The 22,325-nt window shown below is 43.4% G+C and overlaps 1 protein-coding gene across 6 annotated transcripts in view; it reads left to right on the plus strand.

The window, feature by feature from the left end:
• Positions 1-22,325, plus strand: part of TBL1X (transducin beta like 1 X-linked) — a 274,926-nt gene that overhangs the window by 57,964 nt on the left and 194,637 nt on the right. The window lies entirely within an intron of this gene.

Raw genomic sequence — 22,325 nt, forward strand, 5'->3', positions numbered from 1 at the left:
TCTTGGAGTAAGAAACTTTATGGGGGAAATGGCCACTGTAAATAAGCTATTGACCTGACTACAGATACCACCAAACATGAAACTTGTTCTATCATCTTTGGAAGTAAATCTTTGAGAATAAAGCTTTTAAAGTATACTACTTCCATTATGGAATTTGGCTTTGATTATGTAACTGAAACTGGTGCAGTCAGAATACATGAACCTATAGCCTAAGATTAAACAGTGAGACTATTTCATTGGTAAAATATTTCAGTAATGTCTACTTAGAATTCATAATTCTGAAGAAAATTAAGAATATCGAGTTGCAAGAATTATTCCTCTTAACAAAAAAACAGGAAATCAAGAGGACAGACTCTAACAATTTGGAAATTTAGAAACAGACAGGCATGTGTTTCGGGACAAACAGTAGGCCGACATAACTAAATGGAGCATGCTGACATTAATAGATGTAGATTCCAAGGCCAGAAGGGACCACTGTGATCATCCTGCATAACGCAGGGCATAGAATTTCCCCAAAATAATTCCTAGACCATATCTTTTAGGGAAAAAAAATCCAGTATTGATTTAAAAATTGCCAATAGTGGAGAATCTACTATGACCCTTGGTAAATTGTTCTAGTGGTTAATTACCTCACTGTCAAAAATTCACACCTTATTTTCAGTTTGCAGTTGTATAGCTTCAATTTCTAGCCATTGGATTGTATTATACCTTTCTCTGCTGGATTGAAGAGCCCATCGTCAAATATCTGTTGCTCATAGTAGTACTTACAGACTATGATCAGGTCACCCATTAGCCTCCTCTTTCTTTAATTATTCTCAAGGATCTTCTCTGAACACTCTCCAATTTATCATCATCCTTCTTGAATTATGGGCAACAGAACTGGACACAGTATTCCAGCAGCAGTCATACCAGTGCCAAACACAGAGGTAAAATAAGCCGTTTACTCCTACTAGAGATTTCCCTTGTTTATGCATCCCAGAATCACATTAACTGTTTTGGACACAGAGCGTGAGCTCATATTCTGCTCCTTCTTTATTAGAACGCCACCTCTGCCAGCGACCCCACCCACCCTTTTGCCACGATAACAGATATCTGATGTGGGGAATGAAAGTCAATGTGCATGTCTTGCTCCTCGCTAACGCAGCAGCTTTTTGCAGATGCCGGAGCTCTAGATGCTACCCTCCTCTTACCCCTTCTGAGTTGTAATGTCGTCCCTGACAAGGCTTCCCCTCTCTCATAATGGTAGCTGTTCAGCTGCCTGCCCCAGCTGCTACCAGGAGGGAGATCTGAGGGCTAGTCTACACTGGCAATGCTAATGCGCTGCTGCGACAGCACTTTAACGTGGCTTGTGTAGTCATGGTGGAGCGCTGGGAGAGCTCTCTAAAGAACTCGCCTCCATGAGAGGTGTAGCTCCTGTCTACACTAGTGCTTTCCAGCGCTGAAACTTGCTGCGCTCAGAAGGTGTTTTTTCACACCCCTGAGCGAGGAAGTTGCAGTGCTGTAAAGTGCCAGTGTAGACACGCTCTAAGATGTTATAGCAGGGCTGGAGGTTGTTCATGGTTTGTGAATGGAGCCTTCTTCCCAAAATAAACAAACAGTGCCATGTGGGGGCACTTACTGGCCATGACCTTCCTATGTTCACTTTTTTGTTTTGTTTTGTTTTGTTTCTTTCCTGGCAAACTGCAAATCAGAAAGAGAGAGAGAGAGAGTTGCAATAAAGGGAAATGTTGTTGGTCCCTTGAGTGGTCACTGAAGACAGGTTTCTCCGTCTATTGAGCAAGTTACCAAAAGTCCCTGAAACAAGAACTGGCAAGTACATTTGCAAGCACTAAATTAGAGCTTTAGAATTATGGGGATTAAATTGGCAGGCACACTATGTTACTTGGATGTTATAGATTTTTAAGAGGAAAATGTAACTGATATATATGTGTACTGTATATTTAGGGTGCTCTAGATGTGATATTATGAATTCATTTCTATTTCTTTGAAAGTTTAGTGACTATTTTTGGTCAAGACTCTCCAAAATTGTACTAGTTCATAATAAGATTCATACTTTATAGATAATTAACATATGTAGAGGGGGAACTAGTTTTATAGCTCCCTGCTATGCACTGACTCCAGCCCAGGTATAAATCAGAGCAGCCTAAAGATTACTCTAAATATGCCACTAGTGTATTTTCTCTAAATAATCCTATGCTAGTGAAAGATCAGTGGCAGAACAGATCTCTGCCCTACCTCCAATACACGCCTCCTTTGTCTGACATGCCCTGTAGAGGAGTGGGGGCCGGGGAGAGTTGGTACAGGAGATAGTCCACCAATTTTACACCATCTGAGAGTCCCTGATTTTATGCCAGCTGCCCCCCACAATCAGGGGAGTTCTCAGCTGGCCAGTTATAGCAAAAACATGCCCCTCTTTTATTGCTTGAATGGTACCAAAGGGTGTGATCACAGTTGAGATTTTGGCGTGAAGTGTCAGTCACTGCACTAGAAATACCTGAAATTGCTGCAGGAAATTAATGATGTATATCTGTTCTAGGCTCCTCCAGTACTGAAATAGTATAACAAGTTAATCCATCAAGAGCTGCTAATGAGGAAGAATAATGAAAAAGCCCATATATATGTTTTGTGTTCCACTTTCCAAATGTCCCTGAGCTTCTGGCATATACAATTTATTGCCAAAATGATTGATATCTAGAAATGCTCCACTTAAAGTTATGGGACAAAAATAGACTTCTGCATCAAGCCTGGAACAAGGATCAGAGGGAACAAAGGGTCAAATAGATACAAGAGGGTTTCTTGGTTTTTTTTTTTTTTTTTTTGTATTTTTTTAAAAGTCCACCAGTCAAGAAAATTGTTTTTATACCGATTTTCATTTCCAGATGCCTTTTTTAATCTCGAGTCCATAGGACGACTAAAAATAGCAATGTCACTGTAATATTTCTGTTCCTGTGAGAGCATGCAAGGCCTGAATTAGTCCTGATCTGCACACAATTATTCTATCAGTGTAACTATTTCAGTTAGGGATGTGATTTTTTTTTTTTAATGGTATACTTACATTGGTACAGTTGTATTGGTACAGCTGATTCCCGTTCTCACATGACACTAAGTTTTAACAGTATAAGCACATTTTATACTGGTACAACTGCATCCACAAAAGATGGGTTTGCTACTTTAACTATATTGGTATATGTTTAAAGCAGCACAACCTTTGTGTGCGGACAAGGCCTTAATGATCAAACTCTCATCTCCTTCCTTGAGATATTGGCTTTCCTGATAACAAACACAGCACTTCAGCCTAATCTTCCTTCCTTGAAGTTTCCATACAGCACCATCCTCCGCCTAGCTCTATAGTTTTAGAGACCCAACAACTAATTAGCAGCAACTGGTAACTGAGTCTACACAGCCAACCTTAAAATGGTGCAACGGTGCCGCTGCAGTCACTCTGTTGTAAATTGCACTGTGTGGCCGAGAGAGAGCTCTCCTGGCGACAAATTAAAACTACTGCCATTGAGGGGCGGTAGCTTCGTTCCCGGGAGCACGGCTCCCACAGACACAGGCACTTTTCGTTGTTAAAACCTTTGTCATTCAGAGGGGTGTTTTTTCACACCGCAAGCGACAAAAGTTTCAGCAACTAAAATGCCAGTGTAGACACAGCCTTCCTCACTAAGTCACACTTCAGCAGCTTTGGGCAGGGGTCTAGCACTTGCTGAGAGTGGGTCAACACAAGAGCCCCCTTTCTGTAACCGTGACCTCCATAAATCTTGGCCATGTCAGGAAAAGATGGAAGCTCAGGTTGATGTAGCAGTGTAGTAGATCTACAGTAGAACAGTTTGACTTATGAGGCCTGGATTATTTACTGCTTGTAAACCTTGTGCAACTTTGACCATCAAAAAGAATCAGAAATGTTCACACTCTACTCGCCCAATGAAAAGTTACCCAAAATCTTTTTCTGCATAGAGAAGTCCAAATGCAGTTTCAAAAATAATCTAATTGGAGGGGGATGGTAGTCAGGTGTTTCTCATTCTTTCATTCAAATAAAATGACACAGACTTACCCTGCAGCTTGAACAAGGGCAGAATGACTGATGGTTAAAATGCACATGTTCTGAACAGAACTGTTTGACAAATGGTGTAAATAGGTTCTGGGGGAAAAAAATTAGAGCAAAATGGAGAACAAAACGTTTTTAGGGAGATTTTTATTTTTCAGCTAATGGAATGGAATCAGAATGGAAACTGTCATTTTGAAATGTTTATGTTTTCGTTCTGTTTTTAACCTCTACCCCCACTTTCTTCCTCTTTTTTTCAGTGGGGGGGGGGAGAGAAACAGGGGGGAGCCAAAAAGTCAAAATCTGAAATGAAATTTTCTATTTGAATCAAAACAAAATGAAACATTTCCAAACTAAACCAAAATATTCTTTTCACTGAAAAATGTCAAAGGAATTTCTCTTGAACAATTTCCTTTCTTTTGGCATGCCATTTTTCATTAGAAATGGTTTTATTACCAGCTCAAATATTTGAAATGTGTGTGAATCTCCTGCTTGAAGGGATCCAGCCAGCTTTTTGGAATATAGTTTTTCGGCCCTGCCTCTCCTCTTCTCTTTTCCTCATTCCATCCTTGGCCTCACAGAGCTTAGCTGAAAAAGAGAAATACAGTCAGAGGGATATAGACTGTGTTTCCCGCAGATCCAGGGCACTGTGTATGCAGTGGTGTTGCCATGAAAGAATCATCAAGGTTTTTCCTTCCCTAGAGTCCCCTCCTATTGTGGTTACCCAGAGAGGGTATGATCCAGGTCCAGGACAGGCATGGCCTTCCTGTTGAGAAATGAGCTCAACAAACTGCAAAAATCCATCACAGAACTAGTCAATCTCTGAGCTTTGGCTCCTTGTGTTCCTTTTTACTATTGTGTGAGCCATTCCATTTTGAATAGAAGTAACGCATTGTGGAAGAAAACTGGAGAAGACTACAAGGGTGAAGATGAGACTTACTGACTGTCTGAGCCCCTATCACTCCAGGATCTGACTCAGTGTCCATGACTGATGGTATTTGATTTCTTTCCAGTGTCTATGCAGAGGAGAAGCCATTAATAAACAGTGCATGTGTCATTTCAGAGAGAAGAAAATCTTTTATTTTTTTTAACTCTAAATATTGAGCATTTGAAATTTTAAAGATTTAAAGGTGGTAGTTTGATATTATGATGGGTTCCTGCCCTGTGATTTGTAGCCATTTCAGGAGGCATGGTGTGGTTGTTTGGTTTGTTTTATTTTATGTTCAGTATCCAGCAGATCTAAATTATTGTTACCATTGCAATTTGCCATGAAGGCAGAGAGGCCCTGATATAAATAACAAACAGTTCGGGAAAGAAGTTGTGAATTAAAGACTGGCAATCCCAGGTCTGATTTGTTTTGAGTTAGGTGGTTGTAGTACCTAAGATGAGACCATTCTCCAAAGTCTTGTCCAGGTATATTTCATTTAACCACAAACTAAGGGCTTGCCCCTGCAAATACCACAGCATGTGAGCCAGTTGCTCAGGTAAGCAGTTCCACTGACATAGGACTGCCAAAGTGAATAAAGTTACTTTCTTGCTGAAGTGTTTGTGGATTCAGGCTTGAATGTAGTAGCTATATATTAAGAAATCTGTGAAGAGAGATATGAGCTCTCAGCATAAAGACTTCTTAAAATTATGCATTAAACTTTCTTTCTTTTTATATCCAGATTTCCATCTGGAGAAAAATGTTATAGAAACACTGTTTGAAGCAATAAAAATTCTTCAGAGTATTCCCTTCCAAAAGCCTTTTAAAAGTCACTCTCATCATACAGAATGAGACACTTCTGGTGTCTAGACAAATGTGAGGCCTCCACTGCTCTGTTTAGTCAAACACGTGCTATAACTACAAGAGTAGATTAGATAAAACTTACATAGATTAAAATTTATTTGAAAATAATTGCTTTTGGTACCAATAACACCTTAGATTATTAAAATGAAATTAGATTTTTTAAAAAGCTTTAGTTCTTCCACACAGATGTTTTTGCTTTTTATTTAGACAGTGAAAATGGGTAGATTTGTTAGTACATGAGAACCAGAGTGAAACTAAACAAATATTGCTTTGTTTGGGTGGCAAACACTTCAGCAAATATTTAGTTCCAAACAGATTGTTCACATTAGGATATATATTTTTTTAAATCATGGAAGCATTTCGGTTGATCTCTCTACAAATTTTGTATCTAAATTGACCTAACAGTATCCATTAAAAATATCGGATATTCTATTCAGTGTAAGCTTCCCTGCACTGCTCCCACTGCTGTACCTCATCCATTGGCTTGGAAGGATTAGATTTTTATCAGTAAATGGTGATTTCACCATACACTCATAAACCAATTAAAAATATTTCCATGCATAATAATTGAAAAAATAGATAGGCAAAGTAAGAAAAACGTTTCATGAAGACATATTAGAGTTTGAGTTTAAGATATTTGCTTTATATATTTTGATGAGATGTTACAACTTGTGTTTTGACTCATTTAAGCTTTAACTTTTTGAATATCAGTGTTACTTGAAATAATTTTTTCTCCCCACCTCCGTAATTTCCTGCAACTGTGAAAAATTTAAATCAGTAAAAAAAAGAAAAATGCTTAAAAATAAACATCTATTTGCCAAAATGTTAAAAAAAGAATTGAATTCTTCCAAATCTAGTCATCCGCGGGTCTTCGGGGCACTTCGGTGGTGGGTCCTGGAGTGGAAGGACCCCCCACCGCTGAATTGCCACTGAAGCCCCGGAGCAGAAGAAGCTCGGGGGCTTGGTCCCCGTCAGTTTTCTGGGCCCCCCAGAGCGAGTGAAGGACCCCGCTCCAGGGGCCCCAAAAAAGTCTTGTGGGGGGTCCCTGCGGGATCCGGTGCCTGGGGCAAATTGCCTCACTTGCCCCCAACTCTGGGCGGCGCTGTTTTGGTCATGGAATTATCTAAGTTTACACGTTGATGCAAAATCCAAGACAGTAAACCAGGTATCGGCAACCTTTGGCCCACCAAGGTAAGCCCCCTGGTGGGCCAGGCCGGTTTGTTTATCTTCCGCGTCCACAGGTTCGGCCAATCACGGCTCCCACTGGCCATGGTTCACCACTCCAGGCGAATGGGGGCAGCGGGAAGCAGCGTGGACTGAGGGATGTGCTGGCCACTGCTTCCTGCTGCCCCCCTTGGCCTGGAGCGGTGAACTGCAGCCAGTGGGAGCTGCAATCTGCTGAACCTGTGGATGCTGCAGGTAAAACAAACTGGCCCGGCCCGCCAGGGGCATACCATGGTGGGCCACATGCCAAAGGTTGCTGATCCCTGCAGTAGACTAAAATGGATGATTGTGGTTTTGCACTTTTTTTGAACATCTGAACAAATTTCAATTTACAGTCAGTTATCTAGGTTTTGCTATATGAGCCAAAAGTATCACTGAAACTTGTGTCCCCAGCAAAACAGATAAAATCTCTAGCTGTAATGCTATTCAAACAGCCTTAGTCTAGGTTTCTTTTCTCCTTTTTGTATTTTGTTCTTTGTAAATAGATTATCAGTTATCACTTGCTGAGACAGCCTTATATATATATCCCCATACACTTTATTTCTTACACATTGTCTTACTAACAAAATATATTCCATCACAAGATGCCCTTGTGCATTTGCTGGAAAGAGTATGTCTTTTTCTTTTCTGCTTATGGCTTTAGAAATGTTATAATATATTTGGAGTCCAAAAAAGACTTAAATTAAAATTTAAAGAGGTTAAGTGAGGGTTAGTCAGTGAGGATGGGTGAGGCACGCTCACTACATGTATAGGTTTCAGAGTAGCAGCTGTGTTAGTCTGTTTCCGCAAAAAGAACAGGAGTACTTGTGGCACTTGTGGCAAGTAAATAAATAAATCTGTTAGTCTCTAAAGTTCCAAAAGTACTCCTGTTCAAATTACGACATGTATAGTTATTGATGTGGAAACTATGCAGGTGTGGTGTCCATTTTTTAAATGATATACAGTCCCTTTATTGCCCTCATCCAAAAAAATTAAGTGAATTTAGTGCTGAGAGAGAGGATAACTTGGTACCTTTGGAAAACTAATCCAGAGCTCAACTATAGCAAGGCAGTGGCAATGAAAGTTTCCTCACCCTGTCTCACAATCGTGTATTAACCCTAACTTGTGTGGGTAGTTTACTGCAAATACCTTTAATCTTGTCCATCTTGATACCACTGCCAACCAAATGTCAGTTGTGAAACACCTGCCTATTCATTTTTGCTCCAAACACACCACATTTGGTTAATGTATTGGGCCTGATTTTTAAGTTTGTGAATGGACAAAATGCATGCCTAGCTTGCATGTCTGTTGGCTCTTGTGCACATGTAAACTAGGAATTTTAATGCAACCAGCTGGTGGTACATGCAGGGCCGGTGCAACCATTCGGCGAACTAGGCGGTTGCCTAGGGCGCCAAGATTTGAGGGCGCCAAAAAGCGGCGCCCTCAAAAAAAATTTTAAATGGTTGCAGCCGCTGCTGCTAGAGAGGCAGTCTGAGCTGCCCGCAGCAGCAGCTGCCTACAGCTGGCAGCCCAGGGCACCCCCGGGGTCAGCGCGCAGCCGCTGCAGCCCGGCAGCCCAGGGCGTCCCCGTCAGGGAGCCGCCGGCAGCCCAAGGCGCCCCCGGGATCAGCGCGCCGCCGCGGCAGCCCGGGGTGCCCCCAGGGTCAGGGTGGCAGCCCGGCAACCCAGGGCACCCCCGGGATCAGCGCGCCGCCACGGCAGCCCGGGACGCCCCCGGGATCAGCGCGCCGCCGCGCGGCAGCCCAGCAGCCCAGGGCGCCCCCGGGGTCAGGACGCAGCCGCGGCAGCCCAGGGCGCCCCCAGGGTCAGGGTGGCAGCCCGGCAGCCCAGGACGCCCCCGGGGTCAGCGCGCCGCTGCGCGGCAGCCCGGGGCACCCCCGGGATCAGGGTGACAGCCCAGGGCGCCCCCGTCAGGGAGCTGCAGCGACAGCCCGGCAGCCCAGGGCGCCCTCGGGATCAGCGCGCCGCCGCAGCAGCCCGGGACGCCCCCGGGATCAGCGCGCCGCCGCGGCAGCCCGGGGCGCCCCCGGGGTCAGGGTGCCGGCGCGGCAGCCCAGGGCACCCCCCGGGTCAGGGAGCCGCTGCGGTAGCCCAGGGCGCCCCCAGGGTCAGGACGCAGCCGCGGCAGCCCAGGGCGTCCCCGGGGTCAGGGAGCCACTGGCAGCACAGCAGCCCAGGGCACCCCCGGGTCAGGGAGCCGCTGCAGGAGCCCGGCAGCCCAGGGCGCCGGCGCGGCAGCCCAGCAGCCCAGGGCGCCCCCGGGGTCAGCATGCCGCCGCAGCAGCCCAGACCCAGGGGAATCCTTGAGCTGCAAGGAGAGGCTCAGAATCCCTCTCCCTCCCAGAGCAGGGGCTCCAGCCTCTGCAATTTTTCTCGTTGCCCGGCGGGGGCGCCGGCGGCTGGGCAGAGCTGTGCAGCTCTGCTTAGGGCACATGGCAGGGGCCCTGCGACAGCGGCACAACACCAGGGCTTCACTTCTGGAGGAAAGCCGCGGCTGCCCCCCGGCTCAGCCTCCACGTCAGCCCCAGCGAGGGGCACGGAGAAAAAAAGAGCCTCAGCAGTGCTCTGGTGGAGCGGAGGAAGAAAGAGGACCCTAGTGCTCATGCATTGGGCAAGATAAGCAAGTGCCTCCCCATCGGTCAGCCTCAGGTGCCTGTGCTCCTGCCCCCTTGGTCCTTAGCTGGTCCCTGCTCCTGCTCCCCTTGTGCCTGGACAGCTGGAGAGAACAGCAGCCTGCAGAGCTGAGCTGCCCCAGTGCCCCCAGGCACACCCTGACCCCATCCCCCCCACAGCCCTGACCCCCAGCTCCGAGCCCAGTCCCTCTGAGCTGGAAACCCCCTGACCCCATCCCCACAACAGCCCTGACCCCCAGCTCTGAGCCCAGCTCCTCTGAGCTGGACACTCCCCTGACCCTATCTCCCCACATCCCTGAGCCCAGCCCCTGTGAGCTGGGCACCCCTGAACCCAGAGCCCAGCTCCCCACCCAGCCGTGGGCAACAACAGCACCACCCCCAGGCAACGACAGCCCATTGGTACCAACTATCACAATCACCCAGCAACTGCCCATTATGTAATTGCAAATGTATACAGACCATTACAGCTTTTAATGTTCTTAAATAATGTATTTAGTTTATTTTCAAATTATTACAAATTAATTTTTGAATGTATTTCACTAGTTATTTTTTACATTTCCTAATACATGTTACTATAGTATTGCAAATGTTTTATGGAAGAGGCCCCCGATTTTGCTTTGCCCAAGGCCCACTGAGTCCTCTGGGTGACCCTGTGTGAGTTTTAAGCCCTGCTGCTGTGTTTTGGCTGCAACAGGCAGGCCTAAGCCTGTGAGTGACCCCCATAGCAGCTGCCTGAAGAAGTGCTTGGGGGAATCATGCAGAAGGAGTGTGATATTTGTTTGAGTTCTCTCCTCATGGAGGCTGTGCTCCACTTGGTGCAGGACAGCAGTCTCAGCAGGACTCTAGGCCCAGCACCTTGCCTGAGTTTGTAGATTTGTAGTGCACCCATCACCGGGCTCAGTCTGGCACCGCTACCCCTCACCAGTGCCCAAGAAGCAGTCAAAAAAGTTGGATGGACTGGTTAGGTTAGTTGTCATGCTGTTGCTTGGCCAGTGTAGAGACCACTGAATGCATAGTATTCCTCTATGATATTCTGTCCTGAGCAAAATTGGCATGTTATGAGGTAGTTGCCTGTGAGGGACAGGTGTCTATTTATGTATCCAGCCATCATGTCTTAGGTCTTCTGCGGGGGGAGCTTCTCCATCCTGCTTTCATTGGTGACATCTGTGATGCTCTGGTATACATCTATGAAGACAATACTCTGACAGGATCATCTGGCAATACATCACGAGTTGATGCAAAGGCTCTTACAAAAGCCATTTCTAGTTTCAAGTTTCTTGTTTCTCTTGTTTTGTGGTATGACATATTGTTTGAGATCAACATAACTAGCAAACAACTTCAGGCAAAAGAATTTGATATATGTGATGCCATTAATCAACTTGGAGAACCCAAGAAGTTTCTTGTGGGCCGCAGAAGTGACGCAGCCTTTGAGAAAACATTGGTAGATGCAGGTGAACTTGCGGAGGAGTTGGATGTACCGGCACTTTTTGAACCAGATCCAATCCGTATTAGAAAGAAGAGGAAGCAGTTCACATATGAAGCAGATGATGAACCTATTTATGATCCGAAAGAAAAATTCAAAGTGAACTTTTACTTTGCCGTCATTGACACAGCAATACATTCGGTTGAAGAAAGATTCACATTGATGCAGCAAATTAGTTCAGTATTTGGCTTCATATATGATGTTTAGAGTTTGCAAAATAAAACACCAAAGCAAATTATGGAACATTGCTTGAATCTGGAGAAAGCTTTGCAACATGGTGAATCCAAGGATATTGATGCCTTTGACTTGCGCAGTGAATTGCAAGCTATTGCAAGACGAGTCCAAAGGAGTTCATCACCCCAAGATGTACTGAACTTCATATGGGAAAATAAGCTGACAGATAGTGTCCCTAACACAGTTATTGCTCTTCGCATCCTCTTGACTCTCCCAGTTTCTGTGGCCAGTGGTGAGCAAAGCTTCTCGAAGCTCAAGTTGATAAAAACATATATGCGAACATCAATGTTGCAACAAAGACTTGTTGGGCTATCTACCTTGTCAATAGAACATGACATTGCTCACAACATTGACTTGGAGGAACTTGTTTCTAAATTTGCTAAACTTAAAGCGCGGAAACATAAATTCTAAATTATAACATGTTACTCTGGGACCGTGTATTGTGTATAATGTATGTGATTTTGGGGGGGAGGGGTGCGCAAGATGGAATTTTCGCCTAGGGCGCAAAATATCCTTGCACCGGCCCTGGGTACATGTGCTAATAAGCGTGCATTTGCATTCAGGCAAAATATATTCCTCAAGTCTTCTTGAAAATCAGATTACCTCTGCATGAAAGTTTCAGATTTAGGCACACAAAATCTAGTTCTATTTTATAATGATACCTGTGTAATCTGCAATGTAAAAAGCTTTTCTCTCTGACTCCAATCTAGATCACAAGTGCAAAAGTCAATGGAATAATTTTGCCTTGACTGTCAAAGTAATCATTTTGTGTAAAGGTATTTAGTCTGACCATACCTATTTACAGTTTTACTTAAGATGAGCATTCAAACTGTCCAAGATCTAGTTTGTTTTTTTTTATAAATGCTTGCCAGAAACTAATTTAAATTGTACCTAGAACTTGTCTGCAATTTCCATTAATGTAATCGTTGACAAGGGAAAATATCAGTGAAGGTACAAGGGCCAAACTGCTCTGAGAGGATGATTATGCAGGATGCAGGTATTGGAGAACCATCTTGAGTTCCTTAGTAATGGGTGGAAATATTATGAAAACATAAGGCAAAATGCTGCATCAGTGTCTGGACTCTTCTGGAGGTTGGCACTTGCTGCATCTGTATAAAAAGTGTAGTGAGTGTACTTTTCTCTCAATACTGCTCTAACATTGCTAGCTGAAGGGTAAAGCTAGAGCAGGGGTTCTCAGACTTTTGTACTGGTGACCCTTTTCACATACCAAGCCTGTGAGTGCAACCCCCCCCTTATACATTAAAAACACTCTTTTATATATTTAACACCATTATAAATGCTGGAGGCAAAGCGGGCTTTGGGGCGGAGGCTGACCGCTTGCGACCCCCCATGTAATAACCTTGCGATCCCCTGAGGGGTCCCAACCCGCAGTTTGAGAACCCCTGAGATAGAGCCATGCTCATATCTTGCCCAGACATGCTGCTTCCGTTTTATGCAGCACTGCTAGCATGCTGGCTTTTCCCACCTCTGTCTCTAGCAGTGTATGCAGCCGCATCATGGTTGCCTCATGCCTTACTAGTATTCCTCTCACTTGTGGAGGGAAAATCGTAACAGAGCTCAACAGCAGATTTAAAGGATGTGTATACAATAGTTTGTGTTAAAAAAAATCATGATTTTTATTTTCTTAGTAGAAGTGGCTGTGTCATGTTTGGCTTTAATGCTTGCATGATTTAAATACGAGTCTCCTCACTAGCTCAGAAGAAAATGATGGTTCCATATATTGCTTGGAAGAAAAAAATATTTCTGGATTGTGATATCAGGAATACAAAACAGGCATAAAATTTTGAGGGAATTAAGAGCTATGACATATTGAGGGCAATTTAGATTATGTTCGGTTTTAAACCATGGTCCAAAGTCTCTTACTGATATATGTTTTGTAAACTAGAATATTTTGGCAATAGATGCATAATGTATTTAGAATTGCACTATCCTATGTTACATTTTTCAGTTCCACAGGAGCTATAAACAAAGCTGTTTTACTTGACTATCAGTCATCTACTCTATCCATCATGATTATCGTTTGTATTCTGCAAGTTTAAAGTCATTCACCGTGAAGTCTGACTTTTGGTGGGACCTATTATTTTAGTTTCAAAAAGATGCTTAAAAAAGGAGATATCCAAACAGTCCATGGAAATCCAAATGGTTAGTTTAAAAATGTGATTCTTGAAACAAGTTGTTCAGGAATGTTAAACAGTGCCTTTGTTACAGACAGATAGTGGAGCAAGAAGCTATATCTGGAAACATTTCTGAGGTGAATATTTCCTGCTCTGACTACCCTGAACAAATATGTGGAAGAGGTGGCCTAAAGCTAGTTCAAGTTTCTATCATTCTGAAGGAATATGCATAGGATCAGGAGTCAAAAAATCCTAATTTCTAATCCCACTCTCTCATTATGTGGCCTTGATCATGTCACGCTAATCCTAGCTTCAGTTTCTTCATCTGTCAAATGAGGATAATAATACATCTCCAGCTACCTCATAGGAATGTTGTGTTAATTATTTAATGATAATAAAACACTTTGAATGTGAAAAATGCTATGTCAGTGCTCCAATTCCTTTAAACTCTGTTTCGGTACAAGAAGTTGCAATGCAATCATTTAGTGATCCAGGTGCAGTGCCACATTCCTTCTGCTCTCAATGGTTTTGCTGTTCTATGCAAGATGTCTCCCTCCGTCTATTCCTCAGGTAACAGGAGAGATACATTCTCTTCATATATAACTCAGGAAGGAATTAAGTTAGTATATAGATGTCTTATGGCCCTTTCTGTTCTTCTCCCATCTTCCCCTCCCAGCATCTCTATGAGAAAGTGAACTTTCAGGGACTGCAGTGGATCCACTAAGACCCCAGATTAAAAGGGGGAAGTATGGAAAGGAAATGAGATGTGAAATTCTTTCAAAGCACTTCAGTGTAGACACTACCTATGCCAATGGGCGGGGTTCTCCTGTCCGTGTAGGTAATCCACCTCCCTCAGTGGTGGTATCTAGGTCGATGGAAGAATTATTCCATCAATGTAGTGCTGTCTAGTCTGGGGGTTATGTTGGCTGAACTACGCCACTTATGGGTGTGGATTTTTCACATTACTGAGCAGCGTAGCTGGGTCAACCTAACTTTTTAACATAGGCCTGGACTTACTCTTGGTATTGAATTAAGTTATTAGAAGGTAGGCAGGAAGTGTGGTGTGTGTGGAGCTGTGGAGAATGAAAAAGAGCAGCATTGCCATTAGCTTGTCTGGTCGTTGAAAAACCACAGCAGCTTATATACTTGTTGGTTTGTTTACAGCACATTTTTACATAGCTACTTCCTGTTTAAGAGTACAACAGGAAGAAACGTGGTTCCTAAATTAGTAGGTTAGGGTCACAAGGAAAGCAGCTGGTATTGGATGGTGTAAAGCTTTCTAGACTTTATACAGTACCGGGTTCAAAGAGACAACGCTTTTCAATCTTAAATTAGTAATCCTGATTAAAAAGAAGTTAAATCCTTAAATTAGTACTTTCTAACATTGGGAACACATTACGTTCATTTTGTTCAAGAACATTTTGTTGACTATCCTTTTACGGGACTAAGGGAGGACTCTGTCTTTTATATGTGGTGTTTGGCAATTGCCATTATATGGCGTGGATCCTGATTGGGGCCTCATGGGCATTACTGTAATATGTATAATTATATTTATAATGTCTAGTGGAGAGCATGAATTAAGAGACGAGGATTCTATTCCCAGCTTTGCCAATTAGGTGCTGTTTCATCTGACACAAATTATTTGAAAAAGTCCAATTTTAAAAAGAGGCCAGTGATTTTGGATGGCTTTTGTTTTTTTCCTCAATTCTACATGACTTGAACTTGATTTTTTTCAGAGGTGCGCAGTACCTACGACTCTTGCTGAAGTCAATTTGAGATGTAGATACTGAGCACTTTTGAAAATTAGGCAAAGGTTTGTCATGTTTGTCACTCAAAATCAGTAGCCTTTTTTGAAGTTTTTGGCCAGAGATGTTAATTTGTCTTTAGTTTCCCAACTGTAAAATGGGTGTTTTTGTTACCTCTTTTGTAATATACACCTCTACCCCAATATAACGCTGTCCTTGGGAGCAAAAAAATCTTACTGCATTATTGGTGAAACCACATTATATTGAATTTACTTTCATTCACTGGAGTGCGCAGCCCCGGCCCCCACCCCCAGAGCACTGCTTTACTGCGTTAGAATACAAATTTGGATATATCGGGTCCCGTTATAGCGAGGTAGCGGTGTACTTTGGGGGTCTAAGGATGAAAAATGCTATATAAGTATTTATTAAATTGTTGGCATACCCTTTGTGGCAAAAGTTTTTCTCCCTTGTTTAACTAACATATCACATACAGTAAAGCAGAACAAAACTGCACCAGTAACTTGTTTCATGTTGTGGATTTTGTTTCCAATATGTAAGGAATCAGATTGTCTTTAATACTTTTGAATGGTTGGAAATGTAATTCTGGGACTGCCCTGCATGAAGTGTTGCTGTGATGAGTGGTTACTGAAACTAGCAGGTGCCTAGTGCTTCCTCTTCTCTCTCACTGCCCCTCCCCCCACTTCCTCCATGAACTGTGAAGTTCATAGATCAAAGAAATGTTAAATGCATTGGCTGCAGGCAAGTATAAATATATAAGTTGTGTTTAAAGGTCTGCTGAGAAATTCTAGGGTTTGTTTGTTTACATGGGAAAGATACCAATACAAGAGAGAGTGTGAATTTAAATTGCTCTATTTATACCAATATAACCCCCCACATGGACAGTCTTACTCCAGTATGAGTGCCTGTTAATGCTTTAGCTGCGGGCTTGGCAATCTTTGGCACGCGGCACGCCAGGTTAAGCACCCTGGTGGGCCATGCTGGTTTGTTTACCTGCCGTGTCCACAGGTTTGGCTGATTGTGGCTCCCACTGGCCGCGGTTCGCTGCTCCAGGCCAATGGGGGCTGTGGGAAGCCGTGGCCAGCACAGCTCTCTGCCCGTGCCGCTTTCCACAGTCCCCATTGGTCTGGAACGGCGAACTGTGGCCAGTGGGAGCCGCAATCAGCCGAACCTGCGGACGCAGCAGGTAAACAAACCAGCCTGGCCCTCCAGCGGGCTTACCCTGGCAAGGCGTGTGCCAAAGGTTGCTGATCCCTGCTTTAGCTTATGTCGCTGTAGAAAAGGTTTAAACTAATCTGAAAAAAGCCATTCTTATTCCAGACTGTCAAGTGTCTTCATAACATCAGTAGCTAGGGGTGCCAATTTTGGCTGGACATATTACTGGAGGTTTCATCACATGACATATTCTTTTATTAAAGATTAATCTTTACTTCCTGGAGATCCCAGGACAATCCTGGAGGGTTGGCAACCCTATCAGTATCCTACAAAATGTGTGATTATGCTAAGTTGTCAGAAACTAGCGAAAAAAATAGAATCATAGCATTAAGATCCTGGGGGTTTACAGCACCAGTGGTTTTTTGCAAGCGCTCAGCACCACTTAGGATTTGTCTATACAGCGGAGTAATGCACTCAACAGAGGTGTGATTTCTAAAGTACACTCATGTGGTCTGTATTAGTGAGTCCAGGTGGACCCTTCTGCTGAGCTTCAACATAGTGCTGTTTGAAACTGTACCATGTTAAAGCGCACTAGGAAAACTTTAGTGCCAACACGCTGGGTCTGCACGGGTTAATTATTGTGCAACATATTAGTGCACTTTAGAGATCACTCCCCCAGAGCATGCGTCACCCCACTGTGTGGGACAAGACTGTAGCATTTTCAGGACTGGGCCTCAAATCCTTACTGCAGGTTCAGGCCCTTGACTTTGAGGTAGCAGGAGGACACAGAATATTTGGCACATATTTCAATCACTTATACTCTCCACCCGTTACAGCTAAGCTAAATCAAAGAAGAAAGAGACAATACAAGCTTGTGATATTGCCATATATATTTGAGACAAAAAGCTAAACATCATATATTATGGCTGCTGTTGAATCATTAAAGCCATCTTTTTTCCATTTTTATATTTCGGATGATTTTGGTCATCCTGATGGGTCTAAACTTCACTTTCTTCTCCTATGGAATCATGGAGCTCAAGTGAAAAAGATATTCTATAATTATACGTCACTGCCAGTATTGAACATATTTCTTTGTGCAGTTAGTTAGTGGTAAGCTATAAGTGATCTGAAGGCACTATGTACACTGGTGATGCTGTATGTACATTGGGGGAGGGTTGCAGTTATATTAAGCATTAAATATATGCGTTGAACTCCTATCTTGTTCAGATATACGTAAACTTTAATGATTTATAATTGAATATTTAAATATAAAACTGACTAGCCATCTGTCAAGGTATCTTTCCCACTTTGAACTTTAGCGTCCAGAAAGTGGGGACCTGCATGTACCCTTCTAAGCTTAATTACTAGCTTAGATCTGATAGCGCTGCCACAAACCAGAAATTTTAGTGTCTGGTACACTCCCTGTTCCCCAAAACCTTCCCTGGGGGACCCAAACCCCTTGGGTCTTAAAACAAGGGGAAATAAACCATTCCCCCTCCCAGACTTTCCCCTCCCACGGTTACCTTTTGAGTTATACTGATCCAAACTCCTTGGATCTTAAAACAGAGAGAAATTAACCTTCCCCTCACCTCCTTTCCCCCACCAATCCCCTGGTGAGTTCAGACCCAATCCCCTTGGGTCTTAAACAAGGGGGGGGAAATCAATCAGGTTCTTAAAAAAGAAAGCTTTTAATTAAAGAAAGAAAAAGTAAAAATTATCTCTGTAAAATTAGGATGGAAAATGTTTACAGGGTCTTCAGCTTATATAGACTAGAGGGACTCCCTCCCCCCTAGCCTAAGATACAAGTTACAGCAAACAGAGGTAAAATATCCATCCAGCAAAATACACATTTGCAAATAAAGAAAACAAACAAAAGACTAAGCCGCCTTCTAGCTAGTACTTACTATTTTGAACATGAGAGACTGTTTCAGAAAGATTGGGGAAACCTGGTTGCACGTCAGGCCCCTCTTAGTCCCAAGAGAGAACAAAGAACAAAACAAACAGCACAAACAAAACTTCCCTCCACCGAGATTTGAAAGTATCTTGTCCCCCCATTGGTCCTCTAGTCAGGTGTCAGCCAGGTTCACTGAGCTTCTTAACCCTTTACAGGTAAAAGAGACATTAACCCTTACTATCTGTTTATGACACCCATCAGTGGACTGTTTTTGTTATTTAAGATAGCCTCGCTGTTTTGGGGCTGGTTTTACAATTGAAAGAATGTGTAGGTGTAATGGAAGTCCACCTTCAGCACATCTCTCTTAATGTTGAAGCAGTTGTTTGTACATGTGAGCAAAGTGCAGTGTTACTACAGGGCGGTTCATTGATGAAGTAGCAGAACATGAAAGATGCGTGCTTACCCTACTGAATCAATTTTGTTAGACTGAGGTTGAGAGTTTCAAAGCTAACTAGGGGATTTAGCTGCAATTTGTAATTCCCACTACTTGCAATGGGAGTTGTATGGCTAAATCTTCTAGCTGGCTTTGAAAATCTCTTCTTGAAGTCACTTCGATTTTTGGCTGGCATTTCCCCCCATTGCTCAACATTCTGAATATCATAATATTATGTATTATATAGTATAAGATCAAAGGATCAACAAACCCACTCACTTGGAGTGAGTCAAAATTTGGAGTGTAGTTAAAAATTTGACCTTGTGAGGAGGGGGATGCTTATGCTCAAGGATGAATTTCATCCCTGATGCATAAAGCAAAATTGGTGTGTGGAGTCTATTTAAAAAGAATATTTGTTTAAAAATAATTCAGTGCTCCAACAACAAACTCTACATAGCAACAATAGAAGACCTGTTTGCGTATCAAACATTATCTTACAGATTTATAGTCTTGCTGCAATCCTGTTTTCTCCTCCCTCAGCACACAAGTTATATCAGATTAGACTCAAGGAGCTAATTGCAGAGGTGATGTTGGAAGGTCCTGTTAGTTTAAGGGAATCCTAAGAGATTCTAAATTGTTTTAATTTACACCAATTTAGACTCCTCCCTTAGATTCATCTCTGCCTTTGACCTGCAGTCTAAAATACACAGGTCTTGAATTGCACCCTGAAGCTAATTGGAAGCTCATGCAGTGTGTGGAGCACATGTGTAATGTATTCCCTGAAGAAGTACTGATTACACTAGGCAAGAAGGCAGCTGCGTTCTGCATCAGCTGAAATTTGTGTGGTGGCTAGGTGAGGAAAGTGTGGATAGATGACAATTAAGAGGAAGAAGCAAAAACGTGGGGAACGAATTGACAGCTGTGGTGGAGGAGCAGCGAGGACAGAGGGGGTAATGTGTAAAATACGAGCCGTGGGAAATAGAGGTAGAAAAGCAGATTTGTGGGGGAGGCTGGTATATAGTGTCATGGAAGTGGATTTGTAAGTGCTTAATTAGAAAAGTCTCTAATAACATTGGGTGTTGATACGAGAAAGCTGAGATTGCTTATTCCATATTAGGGTTTATAAACACTTACATTTTAAACCTCCTCACCTACCTTTGAAAGATCCCGCCTTGAAAACCTAAGTTTTGGGCCCAGATATAAAGCAACAATGACCTCTTGTAAATTTATCACACTCCTAAGGTATCTTTTTCAAATAGGCAATGTGCCCTCTATATACAGTGATCTAAGGCAGGGGGTTCTCACAACACATTTTTGGTGCTTTGTACATTCTTGTCGTTTGTGTTGTTTCTTTAGGGTTTTTTTTGGTTGCTTGTCGGCTAGTAAGTCTGTTGCTGTGAAAATTGATATTTGTATGTTAATATCACTTTTCACAGCCTCCCAGCTAGCTACTAAATCGGCTGTGAAAAGTGATATTAACACACATACAAATATCACTTTTCACGGCAAACTTACTCGGCCCTGGCATGCCAGGGGGGCAAATTAAGCCCTGGACAGGCAGGTGGGTAGGGAGGCAGCAGGGCCAGGGGCAATAGGGGGAATGGATGGGGGGCTGAGGGAGGCAGCAAGGGCCAGGGGTGATGGGAGGAGGGAAAGGGGCCAGAGCCCACTGACACATGGCCAAGGGCCAGGGCTGAAGCCCGCTGCTGTTCAGCTAGGGGACAAAGCCCAAAGTCCTGCCCCAGGGGATGGGTGCAGAGACGGACCCTGGGATCCAGAGATGGAGCCCAAAGCCCCACAGCTGGTGCCTGCCTTCCACCACTCCAGGGCTGAAGTCTGACCACACCATCCTTAGGAAGGTGGGGAACTCACTGGCTGCCTGCTCCTCCAGTGTTTGTGTCTCCAGAGGGGAGCAGGGCCCAACCACTGCTGGTAGCCCCAGGGGAGGGGCCTCTGCTTTGCGCCCCCGCCCCCACCAGTCAGGAGGCTGTAGCCACAAGAAAAGCCCCTGGTGGCCACATTTGAAAAACACTGATCTAAAGTAAGCTGCATGTAGTGGAGATTGCTCCCAAGCTATTTTTGTGTGCAACTTGAATAAGAGGTGGGCAAAACTTTCATCATGAAGCTCTCATGGGATTTGAGTTTCATTACAAACTTCTCAGTTCTGGTTTGGTTTGTTGAAAGCCAAGCTCTGTTAATGTGAACTCCACTATTGCCAGTCCCAGATGTTTAAAACTTAGATTGGTTTAAAAGATTAGTATTAAAAAACCCCAAAAGCAATAAATCATGTTGCTTTTTTGACTGCCTTTTTGGTTCCCTCCCATACACACACTTTTCAGGGGGAAAACACTGACGTCTTTCTCTCCTCCTCCTCCCCCCATCACATTGTGTGAGATCATCTCAGGATCAAAATTCAACCATAAATACACACACAATAAATAGAGTTCAGGAAGAGACTGGAACATTTCTTTGGTTGGTTTGTGTTTTCTGCCTAAGAACATGTGAAGTTGGACTATCAGCTGCTTCCCTTCTCCGGGGGGGATGATCCAGGCTTATCCCTAGAGGACAGGGCAGAAAGCAAAAATTCCAAATGAAAAGTTCAAGAAAGAAACAGTATTTACTCAAATATAAAATGTAAGGACAGAATCAAGGGCAATGTTGTGTTCAGGGTCCAGGAAATGTCAGGAGTGGAAGCTTGTTTTTCCTATATGCCTATAGGAAGTCAACAGCCCTGGTTGTCACTGAATGGTACCCTTTTTAGCTTTGATTGAAAAGAGCAGCTGAAATTAATTGGGAGCATTTATTTTCGTTATCTGGTGTTTATGTATGGATGGCCAAATTCTGGGGTCAGCATCATTGCATTCACAGGAGGTGCACCTGTCTCTATGGTATTTACATGGCTCCCATTTTTTGTAGTATCTGAATGCTTCACAATCTTTAATGCAAAGATAAATACAGGATCTCTGTGGGATAGCAAAGCTCCATTTTTCCCATTTTGCAGATAGGGAGCTAAGCACAGAGACGAGGTGATTTGTCCAAGGTCAGAGAGTAAGTCTGTGGCAGAGGAGGGAATTGAACACCACTTAGACCATCATTCTTCTCCTCAATCCTGCTATGTAAGCACATCTTGATTGTTTTAGGACCCATGAGGTGACTTCGTAATGCTTACATCAGGGATAGGCAACCTATGGCATGCATGCCAAAGGCGGCACTTGAGCTCATTTTCAGTGGCACTCACACTTCCTGGGTCCTGGCCATCGGTCCGGGGGACTCTATGTTTTAATTTAATTTTAAATGAAGCTTCTTAAACATTTTAAAGACCTTATTTACTTTATATACAACAGTATATAAAGTATATATATTATAGACATATAGAAAGAGACCTTAGAAAAACATTAAAATGTATTACTGGCCTGCGAAACCTTAAAGTAAAGCGAATCAATGAAGACTCGGCACATCACTTCTGAAAGGTTGCCGACCCCTGGTTTACATGATAACGAAACTCTTACTGGACTCTGCCCAGCATGGCTCCCATTT

The sequence above is a fragment of the Gopherus evgoodei genome, chromosome 1, assembly GCF_007399415.2.
Source record: "Gopherus evgoodei ecotype Sinaloan lineage chromosome 1, rGopEvg1_v1.p, whole genome shotgun sequence".
In the NCBI taxonomy this organism is placed as follows: Eukaryota; Metazoa; Chordata; order Testudines; family Testudinidae; genus Gopherus; species Gopherus evgoodei.